The following is a 13,673-nucleotide window of genomic DNA, read 5'->3' on the forward strand; positions in this document are numbered from 1 at the left end:
CCAACCATCATCCCTGTTAAGATTTCTAGCATGCCTCTCGATCTCAATAGCCTCTCTAAGTTTCCTATGGTGGAAGTGATCAACCCTAGCTATGACTTGGGAGTCCTCAATACAAACATGGTGTTTGGATTTCTCTGTACGTTCATCGAGAATCAATGAGCTGGAATGTTTGTGCATAATGTCTACTGCATGCTCATGGATTCTCTAGTTAATGGACCAACCCATTTCTCCAATATAGGGAATACCACGGGAAAAAGGAACCAAATAAACACTTTTCATGTCCTTAGGGTTGACAGGGTCTTTAACAGATCCAAGAGAATTTCCAATGGTACTGAGAGGTTTGAACTAAGAGGAGACATATTATTTCTAAGGATATGGGCAACCATGTTTGTGGTCCCTTGGATAAACGGGAGATGAACCTTGGAGATAAGATCAACACGAGCAATTTTAAATCTTAACACTTTATCGACTCTTTGAAAGGCCTTGAGGCCTTGAGTTCTGCTATACCCATTATTTTTAAAAACTTCAAGAAGATGATATTTCTCTTGATCTAGGTGGTTTTCATCAAAGATTCTCAAATTACATGTAGCAAGAGTGTTGAGAACACAAAATTTCTAAGCAGGAAAATGATGAGAACTAACATGGAGATATTGTTCTGTATGAGGTTTTTTGTGAAAAACTTGGTGGGAAATAGAACCATCATCCATTCTAGAAAGGAGAATGTCTAGGAAAGGAAGACACTTGTCCACCTCAACTTCCATCATGAACTTGATGGATTCTGATTGGGAATTAAGGTGGCTCAGAAACAGATCCAACTTCTCACCACCATGGGGCCATATGACACAAGTATCATCAACAAACCTCTTCCACTTTTTAGGGTGAAATTGAGTTGAGGCTAAGGCCTTGGTCTCAAAATCTTCCATAAATAAGTTAGCAACTATAGGGGAAAGAGGGGAACCCATCGCAACACCGCAAGTTTTCTCATAGAACTCACCTTGGAAACTGAAGAAAGTTGAGGTGAGGCAGAGGCCAACTAATTTGGCAGTGTCCTAGTCGGTGATCTGATTTATGACACCAATGGCCTCTTGAATGGGGATTTTGGTGTATAAAGAAACAACATCAAAACTAACTAACAAATCCCCAGGGTCCAACTTGATATCCTTCCATTATTTAACAAAGGAAGTCGAGTCCTTAACATAGGAATCAATGTGACCCACAAAAGGTTTAAGATTTTTAGCCAAGAACTTAGCAAGAAGATAAGTAGGCCCACTATTGGGCGATTTAGTTGTCTGATAAATCCCTGTCATTTAATTTATCAATCCGGGGAATCGTAAACTTAGAAGCAAACCAAAATATATGGGACCTTAGATGAAACAGGTGTAAGAAGTTTGTTTAGAATGGAAATGCTTATTACAAATCTAAACTATCAGATCTATTTTATGAAAGCATAAAAGAATGTTTGATCAATGGAATTATTTTACTTTAGAAGATAGAGAAGAGTCTCTTGTTCAAGCGTCCTGATTGTCCTTATACAATATTCCTATAATAACATTACCAAACACCTAAGAAAGCAGGAAAGAAAGCATGTTAATGAAAGCAAGTAAATATTGTTTTCAATTCAATTCTTAGCTTATGGAGAAGAGTCTCCTAACTTAGGAGGACTTGATTTCCCTTCTCACATAAAAACTATATACTGAAAGGGAATCAATATTCACATAAATGTAATCTAGGAAAGCATATGAGAAAGTAAATCTTATTTCAATTTAATCTAGCTCATGGAGAAGAGACTCCTAACTTAGGAGTTCCTGGTTTTCCTTCTCACATCAAAACTAGCTACTAAAAGGAGATCAACCTTCACACAACAAAACATGGCCACAACATGAATTCATACTAAAATTATCTACGAGTATTTACAAGAAAGAAATAAGATGAAGATCATAATTAAAATTAGTATATTCACAACATTACTTTACAACAAAGTGCACTTATCTCAGTATGGGGATCCTTCCATTCCTCAATGAGCACACATGAACAACTATCACACCTTAAGAATCAAACAACACTCATAACTCATGATTTGGAGAAAATGATATTATTCATGTTGAATGAACAATCATAAATTTGGTGCTAATGAATAACTGATAATTGTTTTCTCTCCCTCCTCCTCATCATAACTCATGATTTGGAGGATGCTCTTCTTATTTATACATGAATTAGGGATATCTACTCAATAAATGTAGATCCCTTAAATATATACTAGACCCATACTTGTTTCAACTTATCCCTAAATACTAGATACAAATCCCATGACACATCAAAGTCTCCATGATCTTTCTCCTTGGAATATGGTCCACCTCTTGAGTTGAAATTCGAATTTGATCTTGGGAGGCCACATAAGGGTGCCTTGGAAGCTTCCAAATGATCTACACATGTCATCAAACTCAAGCCACCTTTAGGTATAAGCAAATACATGTTATTTCTCTAACTTTTAATCATAAATTCACTCTAAATACATGAAATTAATAACTTTGGAAAATGAAAATATAAACTCATATGGTAATGGAAATATAGGGTTATGTAATGATAATATGATGAAATGAGGTGATGAAATGAGGATAAAGGTGAAAATGGAGTGAAAACTGAGGTTAATTTGGCGGCCCAATCCCACCTATTGTGAAAATCCCATCGACACGAATGAATGGGCGTGATGAATAGCATGCCTCGTTGAAAGGATTCTTTTGCAACAAGGGAATTGGAAATGTAGTTTTGGGATTTTATTTTTGAAGCACTATTATTCACTTTCATCTTTACATAAATTCTTCACTTCAAAGATTTTGTGATCCATTTGTAACCTTGATGAAAAAGTCTTTTGTCTTTACTTATAGCTGAGATACTATTGGACCAAGCTTCTAGGATTTTTAGCTTCAAATCGCGGTGCTTGTAAGGACTCAAAATATTCTTCTTTGATGCCCTTTTTGTATGAAATTTTTTCTTCGAGGATCATTGGTTCTTGGGCTGACCTTATTCTTGTTATGAATTTGGAGGTGTTGCAGTAGTGAGTTGTAGTAGTTGGATTCCTTGAGAGTTGCAACAACTGTATTTTCAGAGTTGCAACGATTTTGACAGGAGTTGTAGAAATAAGGTTCATAGTTGTAGCAATAGTAAAAACAACTTAGAGTTGAAACAATGGACTTGAGTAGGATTTGTAGCAACGGAGACAACAACCCAAAGTTGTAGCAACTGTAACAGTGACAATGGTAAGGAAAAGTTGCAGCGACGAATGGACTCATAGGGGGTTGTAGTAATAATTGAGAAAGAGTTGTACAACCAACATAAAATTCTCCATTACCTCCAAATATACTTGTACAAGATGGTGTAGAGTATTTCTCAAGATTTCACAATAGTTAGCATAAAAAAAAAAAAAGACTAATTTGTTTTACTTGTTGAGGAGTGTTGGCCAATTATACTTCTTGGGAGTGTTTTGCTAATAAATTCTTCATATGATATCTAATTTAAGTGATTCCAATGTAAAATGAAAGCATATTCAAAGTTATATCTCCAATATAAATAGGTTTTGGAAACTCCATAATATTCTGTTTCAAATATGCTTAGAAACAACTTGCATGACATAGTTGTTTTTGTTCTCTATCATAGGCCAACAATCATTAATTTAGGTGTACATTTTTTATTTGATGATGGATTGATATGATTCCAAATGGAAATGAAGCTAGATTCACGTGTGTATCTCTAGTAGAAGCAGGTTTTGAGGATAAGAGGAATTGATGATTCAAATATGCTAGTGAATAAATTAGGAAATAGAGTTTAAGCAGTGCAAATTTAGGACAAACAATTAGTACTTTTGGCATAACTTTCTCATATGACATCAAAATTAAGTGATTTGATTTTTTCTAAACTATATTTGTAGGAGAATATACCACAAAAATGCATCCAAAAATTTACTGTCCCAACTGTCCTGAATTCCCTGTTTTGACAATGAGAGTATTTTAACCATAAATTTTTCGTTTGATAGCCAGATTGAGAAATTAAAATTGGGTTAGAAATTATATTTCATGGGCCATTTCATGTATAAACATGTTTTAAAATCATGGCCTTATGGTCTCTCAAAATATCACTGTCCCAACTCCATTTTAGTAAATTTGTGAAGCCAACATGCTAGAAAAATATGATCAATCAATTTTTCTTTCAAAATATGGTATGGTTGTAATGAGATAGTAGTAGTGGGATCCTAACATAACCATTTCAGGATTCCATGAAGTGGCCTATTACTTGAAATATTAATGTGATGATTTTAGGTGTCGAATATGATATTTGGACTATGGTTTTAGGGAATTTGAAGAAAGCAATGTTGCGAAAAATGTTTGGCATTTCCATGTAGAGTTTGTTTTGGAATGATGATTCTCATATCATTTTTTATGAGAATTTTCTTTAAAGAAATACATTAGTTTGGAACCAACCATACCTTTGGGCAGAACACTAATATAATTTGACTGGGAACCATTTGTACTCCAGGGAAAAACATCGCCTAAATGTAGGAAAGGAACTATTGGTTTTCCTATGGACACATTCCCATCTACTGAGCCATCTAGGTACCCAACCATGGTGCTCACTATTTTTATAAGATAATGTTCTGAATATAAGATATATTAATGTTGGTCCTATTAATGGTCATTAAACAAGAAATAATAAGATAATATGAAAAATGAAATTATATGGAGAGAGATTGGATATATCTATCACATGATGATATTGCTTTGTTCACTTGCAAGGCTATGATTATGAGCAATATACAAATTGGGAACCAATCGTACCTTTGGTCCAAGCACTAGTATACTAATATAGGTTGACTAGGAACTTGTTGTACTATGGGAACAAACATCAACCTTGATGTAAATATTGAACCATTGGTCATCCTATGGACACATTCCCATCTACTAAAACACCTAGGTACCAAACCATGGTGGTCTCCAGTTCTATAGGAGATTGGTCTAGATACATGATGTACCAATGCAATCATACAACAATCTTTTACCAAGAAAATGGAGGAGATGATACATGTAGTCAAAATTTACCAAATAGATCACTTTAGATGCTAACAAGAATTACATGAACAAAGTAACAAAGTTATTCATATCTTCACAACAAAGTTCTCAATTATACACATTCACATTAAAGCATACACAATATAGTAATACCCTATACACATTAAACCTTAATACATGAGATCCAACAATAATATACATCTAACACTTCATTATTTCATTCAGAAGGTAGATCTATATAATTCTTCATGAAAGAACTATATTAAAGAATCCATTAATACTCAACAAAAAACGATCATCATAACACAAAATACTTAGGAAAAAAGAGTTATACATGACATATATTAACTTTGTACATAGACCAAATATTTACATCACATGCATCCACCCTAGGCATCCCACCAAAATTAATTCTCAAAGAGACTCAACATAGGCTAGAAGTCTAAAAGGATGAAATGGAAAATTTCAAATAACACCTCCCCATCACCACCTTTTGTACAGTCATTTCATTCTTTTATAGTATGTTATGATTATAATTAACCCTAACTACCAATTGGTCAGTTTCATATTTGTTACAATTACAAAATCCATTAAAATATTTCATGGACAACTAGTGTAGTATCTCAAGATCGACATGTGTAGTTCTTGTGTTTGATGTATCTGTGTAGCATAAGCCCTTTATTCATGCAACATCCCTTGCACACTACTTCATTCTCCCACACACAACACTTGTTGAGTTGTTATATCCACTTTAACATGAATATTTGTGAGTGTAGAGGATTGGGGGTCCACCTATTCTTGGGAATCTAATGCTTTCATGGATAATGTTTACTATTTATATTGGAATATTGTAATATGGTGCATAAAAGTAGATCTCTGACAATGCGTCTTTGCTTGTAGATGGAGTGAGGTCTACAAGGGATTTCCTCTTATCATCCATCTAAGATTTCCAAGAGTGGATTTGGTCTTTGATGGTGCACACCTCGGAAAAAATTTGTAGGTGAGTCCAAATGTCGGAGCTATGGTCAACCATGTCAGTGAATCGACCCATTTACATGGAAAATTTTAGGGGCTAATGTTTGTCCAGTGGGCTAATTTTCCATGATTTTTCCACAAGAAAGACTCGCCAATTTCCAATTTTTATAAAAGATGATTTGCCCAAATTTTAGAATATAAAATTATTTTACCTTAAAACTTGCCAAAATTATATAGAGACTATATATAAAATCATTATAAATTTGGATATTACAACTATATCAATAAACATTTTATAGTTTGCATATTAGGGATTAGTGAGATTCGCCAATGTTTTTAAACTTCAAGAAAATTTTCCATCCTTAAAATTTTCCTTGCCCATTTATACCTTGGTTTGTTGTAAGAACTTCTTGGATTTGTTGATTTTTTGATTGAGCTCTATATATGTTGGGGTAGGAAGATTCTTCATTTTATCCTCATGCTCTTGGTTCTTAATTCTACATCTTCAATTGCAAAACAATCTCTTGGACCTTCTACATTTTGTTTTGCACGGTCACGTTAGTCCAAAATTCCTTAAAGATCATGGTCTAACAATAGAAATCCTCCACTATATTGACCAACGATGCTTGCTTAGTAACTTCTTGCTCATGGAATTTTTTTAACTCAACAAAATTTTTGCCCAAGGTCTTGTGTCTCTCTTCCAATTCATCCATAATCACTAGGAATTATTGTTGGAGGCCCTCCACACTCACTTATGACAAGTTCAATTGAGAATATGGTGAGGTATTTGGCGTAGTATTGGAAGACACCTAAAAACTATTAGGACTAAGGCGTTGAGTTGTAGAAAATTTTTCTCTGAACTATTGAGGCTCTGCATAGAAGACAACACATCATATGTAATACTCAAGGGTATTGGTGCAGGACTCTTAGGCAAGACCAACCTCAACACTCAAAAAGGTGCACCCAACTCCTATGATGAATCCTGATGGATCATTTGATGGCCTTCCAGGTTTGCATGCAACATGCTTACAATGGATTGTACTAGGGACAATGCTTGTTGTGACCCCTACAAGGGAGCGATGGGCTTCATGGGCCTAACATAGTCCTGTGTTGTGCTTGTTGTGTCAGTGCATTATTTTGATGTCATAGGCTTTGTCACTGTACTATGCACGATTGATTCTTTTGGTGCTTTGTTATGTATTGGCATTGTGGTCTCAACATCATTGGCATCCATCATATTAGAAAGTACTTGGCACAATAATCTTGGCCTAGAAGTATCAACTTGATTTGTATCATATAGCTATTACCCTGTCAAAATTGCATTGGTTCCTTGTCCTTCTAACTTAAACCTTAGAGGTGAAGCTAAAGTGAATTTTTATTTCTATCGTACACCATTCTTTGTCACTTCCTATCCCTACTTTTGCTTGTTCCAATCCCTCTTGATGCAAGTATTTAACTCCAATATCTCTACTCCCTTTGTTAGGTTGGGTTTATGTTGTCTTATTGTACAATGATCTAACACACCCCCGTGGAAGAACTTTTTGACTACCATCTATCTCAACCATGACCTTGACATAATACTCAAATATGCCATGCCAAAGAAAGAATCAAGTGTAGTTGTTGATGTTGGGCTTCAACCAAAGTGTGGCATATCCAATAATGTCATGATGCTTTATTTGTATACTTAACCAATTCTTGGGAAGAATATTTTGAGTTCCATCCTCCTTTGACCACAACCATAACATAATACTCAAATTTCAACTTTGGAAATCAGGTTTCATCCTAGATGTTGAAACCCACAAAATTCATTATAGGGATCTTCCACAACACATGTTGTCGAATCTCCACCTCTTCAAGAATTTTGAACATTGCTATGATGGATTCCTTTACTACCTTTGACTTGGTGTGCATCCTCTTCATCAACATCTCCATCTATAATTTGGTGAATTTCATTATCCTTGTCCACCTGTTTCTGTGAGCTACCTACACAACCTAAACTTAGTCCTCTGAAAACAACTAGGCACCTAAAAATTGCATTTTAAAATCAATCAGTATTATGCACTTCTTTGATTATATGGACAACATTGAATACCTACACTACTTTGACAATGCTCACGCTTGAACACTTGCATACTTGACCACTTGTAAATAGTGAAATTCCTAGACATGCTTTCTTATCTCGGCTTAATCTATGGTCTACAAAATTCATGAAATAATGAAGTCCTAGACCAATAAGGAACACTTATACTTCCTCATGGTCACTTCCCACCATTTACCATCATAGCTATCAACTCTGAGTGGAACTTGGATTTAATGTAAATCATAGGACTTGACCTTCACATTAATTGACTTTGTACAATTGGAAACCATTAATTGACGTGGTGGTATTGTCATCTCTCTTACCATCCTCTCCACATGTGTGCCTCATCTGTAACAACCTCACCTTTCTACTATTTTTTTGTATATGATCTTAACAATAAAGGTCAACGTGGAAGCCACATCCGGCTGGGAAAAATCTTGTAACCAACTTAAGTATTAAATTTTCTTCTTGAAAATAATAAAAATATGAAATGCTAGCCTGAAGGGAGGGACACATGGATCCAAGTTTGAGGGAGAGTGGTATTTGATGGCATAATAGATCGAACCACCATGTAAAATATGAAAAGACATAATTGGATGAAGGAAAGTGCCCATGTTTTTTTTTTTTTTTGAAATGCGAATGAAGGGAAGTAGGGGAAGCCTTGCAAGATACGAAGGGAGTCAAGGAAAGATAGAAGGGAGAATACAGAAAAAAGCTAAAGAAAAGCAAGAGGCAACAATAAAGAAATAATACTAAGGATGCTAGACATGGAGTGTGGGAGCAATGATGGAGTTACAATGGAGTCACATGCTCTAAAATTGGGGTGTTTTCCCCTATATTGATGTGTTGAGGTTGTTGTATTATGTGTGTCCAAGCTTGAATAGTCAGTGGGAGGCTTAATGGATGACATAATCACTTGTCTGCTTGTTGTAAAGATGATAAACCAATTGGTAGGGTAAAATGAACCAGTATGGTGCTTGTCGAGAAGGTTAATAAACCACGTAGATAGTGGGCTAAATGCTCTCGTAGTGCTTTCCTTTAAACACGGTTGATGAACCACATGTAGAGTTGATTCAGACTCCTGGAATTGAGCAATACCCTAGCTGGACCTTGGGTGAATCCATGTGATTGATCTCAGGGAGAGTAAGTGAGTCACTATGGTGTTTACTATTAGAGAGTAGTTGATAAATTACTTGGAGAATCAACTCCATATCCTAGTTATTTGACCAAGTTTTGGCTTGAATTTCCCTTATGAAAGCATCCCCTCAAACTCTGGATCTAGCTTGGGGGTGGTTAGTTGCAAGATGTTAGAAACTATGACAATACTGAGAGGGGGCTTGAATCAGTGTTATAGGAATTTTAAAACTTTGTTTTACTTGTAAAAGATATTAGGACACCATTGAATACTTCAACGATTAATTCAAATGAGCATGGCTAGAATCAACATAAGTAGCACAATAATACACACATATTCTTTTAATTATTTCTTCAATTAACTTCAAAAAGGCAAGTTGCTACTTGTTTTTACAATGTTCACTAGCTACAACCAGAAGGAAGCCACTACTCCCTGATTTATCAACTACAAATGAAAGGAGCTACAACCCATAGTTTATCGACTACTATTGAAAGAAGCTCCAACCCCTAACGTTTTACTAGCAATTACAAGAAAGAGCTACAACCCCTGATCTGCAAGCTACAATTTTCTTAACCTCAATGATTCATCTTTTATACCATTTTCAAACTCAAACCATGAAGGCCGCCTCCTTGAATAAACAAATAGATTTATCTACTCAAACACTCACCAAAAACACCTTCAACAAACTCTGGTCAATGATAAATCCATCATCCACAATGATAAATCCATCATCCACACTAGCAACAGCAATCCATCACACACTCCCGATCACAATCTTACAAATTCAATTATGCCTTTAAATAATTTGGACTGATATTTTTAGTTCTTTTAACTTTAGTCATATTGTACTTTTATGCTTGCATGACTCTTTATTTTTTCCTTTGTCGAGCTTCAAACATGTCTTCTAAATGTGCTCGTCAAGTCTTCAAACACTGATCACCTGTATTGTAATAAAAAAATGAGTTAAAACTACCCAATTTGATATTCTATAATTTCATCGGACTTTAGCAAAGTTTTTCTAAATTTGGCGCATCGCCAAGTTTAGCCATTTTACTAAATTTTCTTTCAAACCATCCATGCTGCCAAATACTTCTACCAAATCATTCATGCCTTCCTTATATCACTTTTAATGCTACTGGTTTGTCGGATTAATCACCCAAGTATGACAAAATTTACGTTGTTGACCTGTTCATACTAAATCTTTGAAATAGGTCCAAACACTTTAATATAATTGTGAAATGGTTTCAGGCTCGATCACTTTATTCATAAAACCTTTGCATATAACTCTGTTGGGCCCATTATGCTATAGCCCTTAGGGATTAATTTCATTGGTAATATTTCGTGCCCTTAGTGATAATGTTGCACAGAACATCAAGTCCTAGTGCCTATCCTTAGCCTCCAACCTTTATTTTCGGGTGTGACTTTAGAAATACCTCTGGAAATGCCCATCCAATATTATGTGCTATGTGGGTCTGTCGCTCTGCGCTTGTGCTCATACCGTTGGTGATTTGTTGTTGTGTTATCCATTGTCATGTCCCGAAGCTTCCATAACATGCGCCTTTTAGTTTTCTTTCATGGTGACACCTCCGGGGTGACATGTCATGGTAATTTTATTATTGGTTCTTGGCTCCAAGGTAACTGCCACCATTTCCCAGATCCTAGTCATCCTGGATATCTCCACTTGTGCTAACTTTGAAACCTTGGGGTCCTTGTTATGTGATGATGTGTCCAGGTGGGAACCACCATTGACACACTGACCAATCATGTGCTTTCCGAGGTGAGTTGTTGCATGATGTTGTCAGCCACCTTGTCCCGAATCCCAGTCATCCCAGATGTTATTGCATGCATCCCTTATAAATATTTCGAGGAATGTCTTCTAGGATGACGTGTTCAAATGACGTTTTTATTACATCATCATCACCACATGGTGCCTTGTGAGTGGTGACACATGTCACATGGATTTGGCCCACTTAGCTACGTGAAAGTGCCGAAAACACATGTCACATGTCCATTGTGTTGAAATCACGTTGACATCATTACGAGCCAATAAAAAACTACCACACATCGGTCAATATGGAGAGAGATATGGGTCCCAGAAGCTTGTTTTTTCCATAAATTTATCCATTAAAATTACAACATAAAACCACTAGGTTCAAGCTTGTTTCATAAATCTTCGTCGTTCAACTGTCTTCTGCCACGTTGCCCAATTGTGAGTCATCCTGACTCTTCCAAACTTTGCCTACTCCTATTTCTTTCGGGGATGGACCTACGAGATGATTTTTCTTGTGAGGTCTCCATGCTATAGTGCTTCTGCCAATCATGTTTGTTTCGCCTGTTGACATCCTCCATTGCATAGTCATCCCATGAGTGCTCTAATGTGCATAATTCTACACCATTTGGGGAACCTTCGCTAGGATTACATGTTATGAGGGCTCCACCATTGGCCAATCGCATATGCTTATGTTGTTATGTTGTGCGCGCCAAGTTTGGAAGCCCAACTAGGTCCAATAAGAGTGAGGTTCAGGGTTAGAGTGATTTCCTCGCTGCATGCCTACATCAACTCCCCAAGACCTAGCCTCCAACTAGTTTAAATTCCTAAGTTACGACCTCCGCTAAATACACTGATGAGTTTGGTAAAACACCAAACTTGCACCATTTTGACCCTACACCAACATTAGCTATGGAAACCTTTGACTTTGGGGTTGATCTATCACTGCCAATAACTTCTGATCTAGGAGGCCATTTGCAGACTTCTATATACCATTGGAAAGCTCTGTCCAAGCTCTATCCACCTATGTACTTTCCAAAATTAGTTTAAGTGATATTTTGATTTGGAATTGGCTCCAAAATCTCTACACCTTCACCATATTTTCCTTTACCATACTTTGAGTCAATCTTCAATCTTCTTGCAACCATCTCTGCTTTTGCCTTCATCTTCTTGACCTTTGCCATCAATGCCAATACATTTATAACATTTTCCCCCTTTCACATTGATGGAAACTCCATTGAAACAAAACAATATCACCAATAATCAATCAAAGATAAGTGTTCTTCTCTTTTCTTCTTCTCCTCTTGTGAATGTTGTTCCCCCTTGGATGCACTTCTTGGTAATGGTGTACTTCTGCCTTTGGTGGACTGTTGCTTTGTGGTTATGCACCATTAATGTACTTCTCCTTCTTTGGCATACCTCTCCCCTTTTTTCTTTTGTTTGAGATACTTCTCCCTCTCTCCTTTTTTTTTTATGTTTTTGAGGTCCTTCTCCCCCTTTGACATCAATGACAAAGAAACTTATAATGGGCTACCCCTGCAACCTTGCTCCCCCTGCCAACAATTTCCCCCTATTTTGTTGATCCCATGGACCTGAAAAAATTTCTTTTGATATGGTGAGTGCTTTGTTGGTTTCCTTTCTTCCTCTTGAGGAAGATCTAGTGGAGGGAGGCAAGAGGAACTACTCCCAATATTTTCCTTAAATACTCAAATTGATCTCTTGGGAGAGGTTTGGTGAATATATAAGTTACTTTCTCTTTGGTAGGTACATACTCCAGCTTGACAATCTGATTTGCAACTTGCTCTCTTAAGAAATGGTACTTGATTGGAATATGCTTTGTCTTTGAATGAAAAATAGGATTCTTGGACATGCTGATGGCACTTGTATTATCATAGATGATAGGAATAGGCTGATCATATAATACTTGTACATCTTGTAAAGTCTGCTTCATCCATAAGAGCTGAGTGCAACAAGAAGTTGTTGCTATATATTTTGCTTCAGTAGTAGAGAGAGAGATTGAAGCTTGCTTCTTGCTCAACCATGAAACTAGACATTCACCAAGAAAGAAAGCACCACCACTAGTGCTCTTTCGATCATCTACATCACCTTCCCAATCAGCATCAGTGAAAACAGTTAGTGATAAATCTTTACCTCTCGGGTACCAATGTCAGTAGTCCATCGAGCTCTCAAATATTTCAAAATCCTTTTGGCTACTAGAAGATGGCTCTATTTGGTGGCTGCTTGAAATATTCCAAAAATACCAACTTCCTGCATGATGTCTGGTCTTGAGGCTATCAAATATAAAACGTTGCTAATAATAGATATGTATAAAGTTTGATCCACCTCTGGTGATTCATCAGACTTGTTGAGCTTGCAACCTGTAACCATTGGAGTGCTTACCAAAGAACATTGCTCCATGCCAAATTTCTTCAAAACTTCCTTAAGATACTAGTGAGAGAACTAGTGATGCAACGATCATAGTTATTTTATTCAAGAGAAAATGTTTGTTTAAATGGTTTACTAAGATGCATAACTTTAGACACAGGGATGACAAGTTTATCAATTAGTTTTGGCACTTGCAAAGGAAACTTGACATCAAATTGTGGTTCAATTCTGCATATCATTCACAAATTGATGGAAGATTAAGGTAGTTAA

Source organism: Pinus tabuliformis, chromosome 6 (genome assembly GCF_031772625.1).
Source record: "Pinus tabuliformis cultivar Carrire ecotype Pingquan chromosome 6, CPIR1, whole genome shotgun sequence".
Taxonomy (NCBI): Eukaryota; Viridiplantae; Streptophyta; class Pinopsida; order Pinales; family Pinaceae; genus Pinus; species Pinus tabuliformis.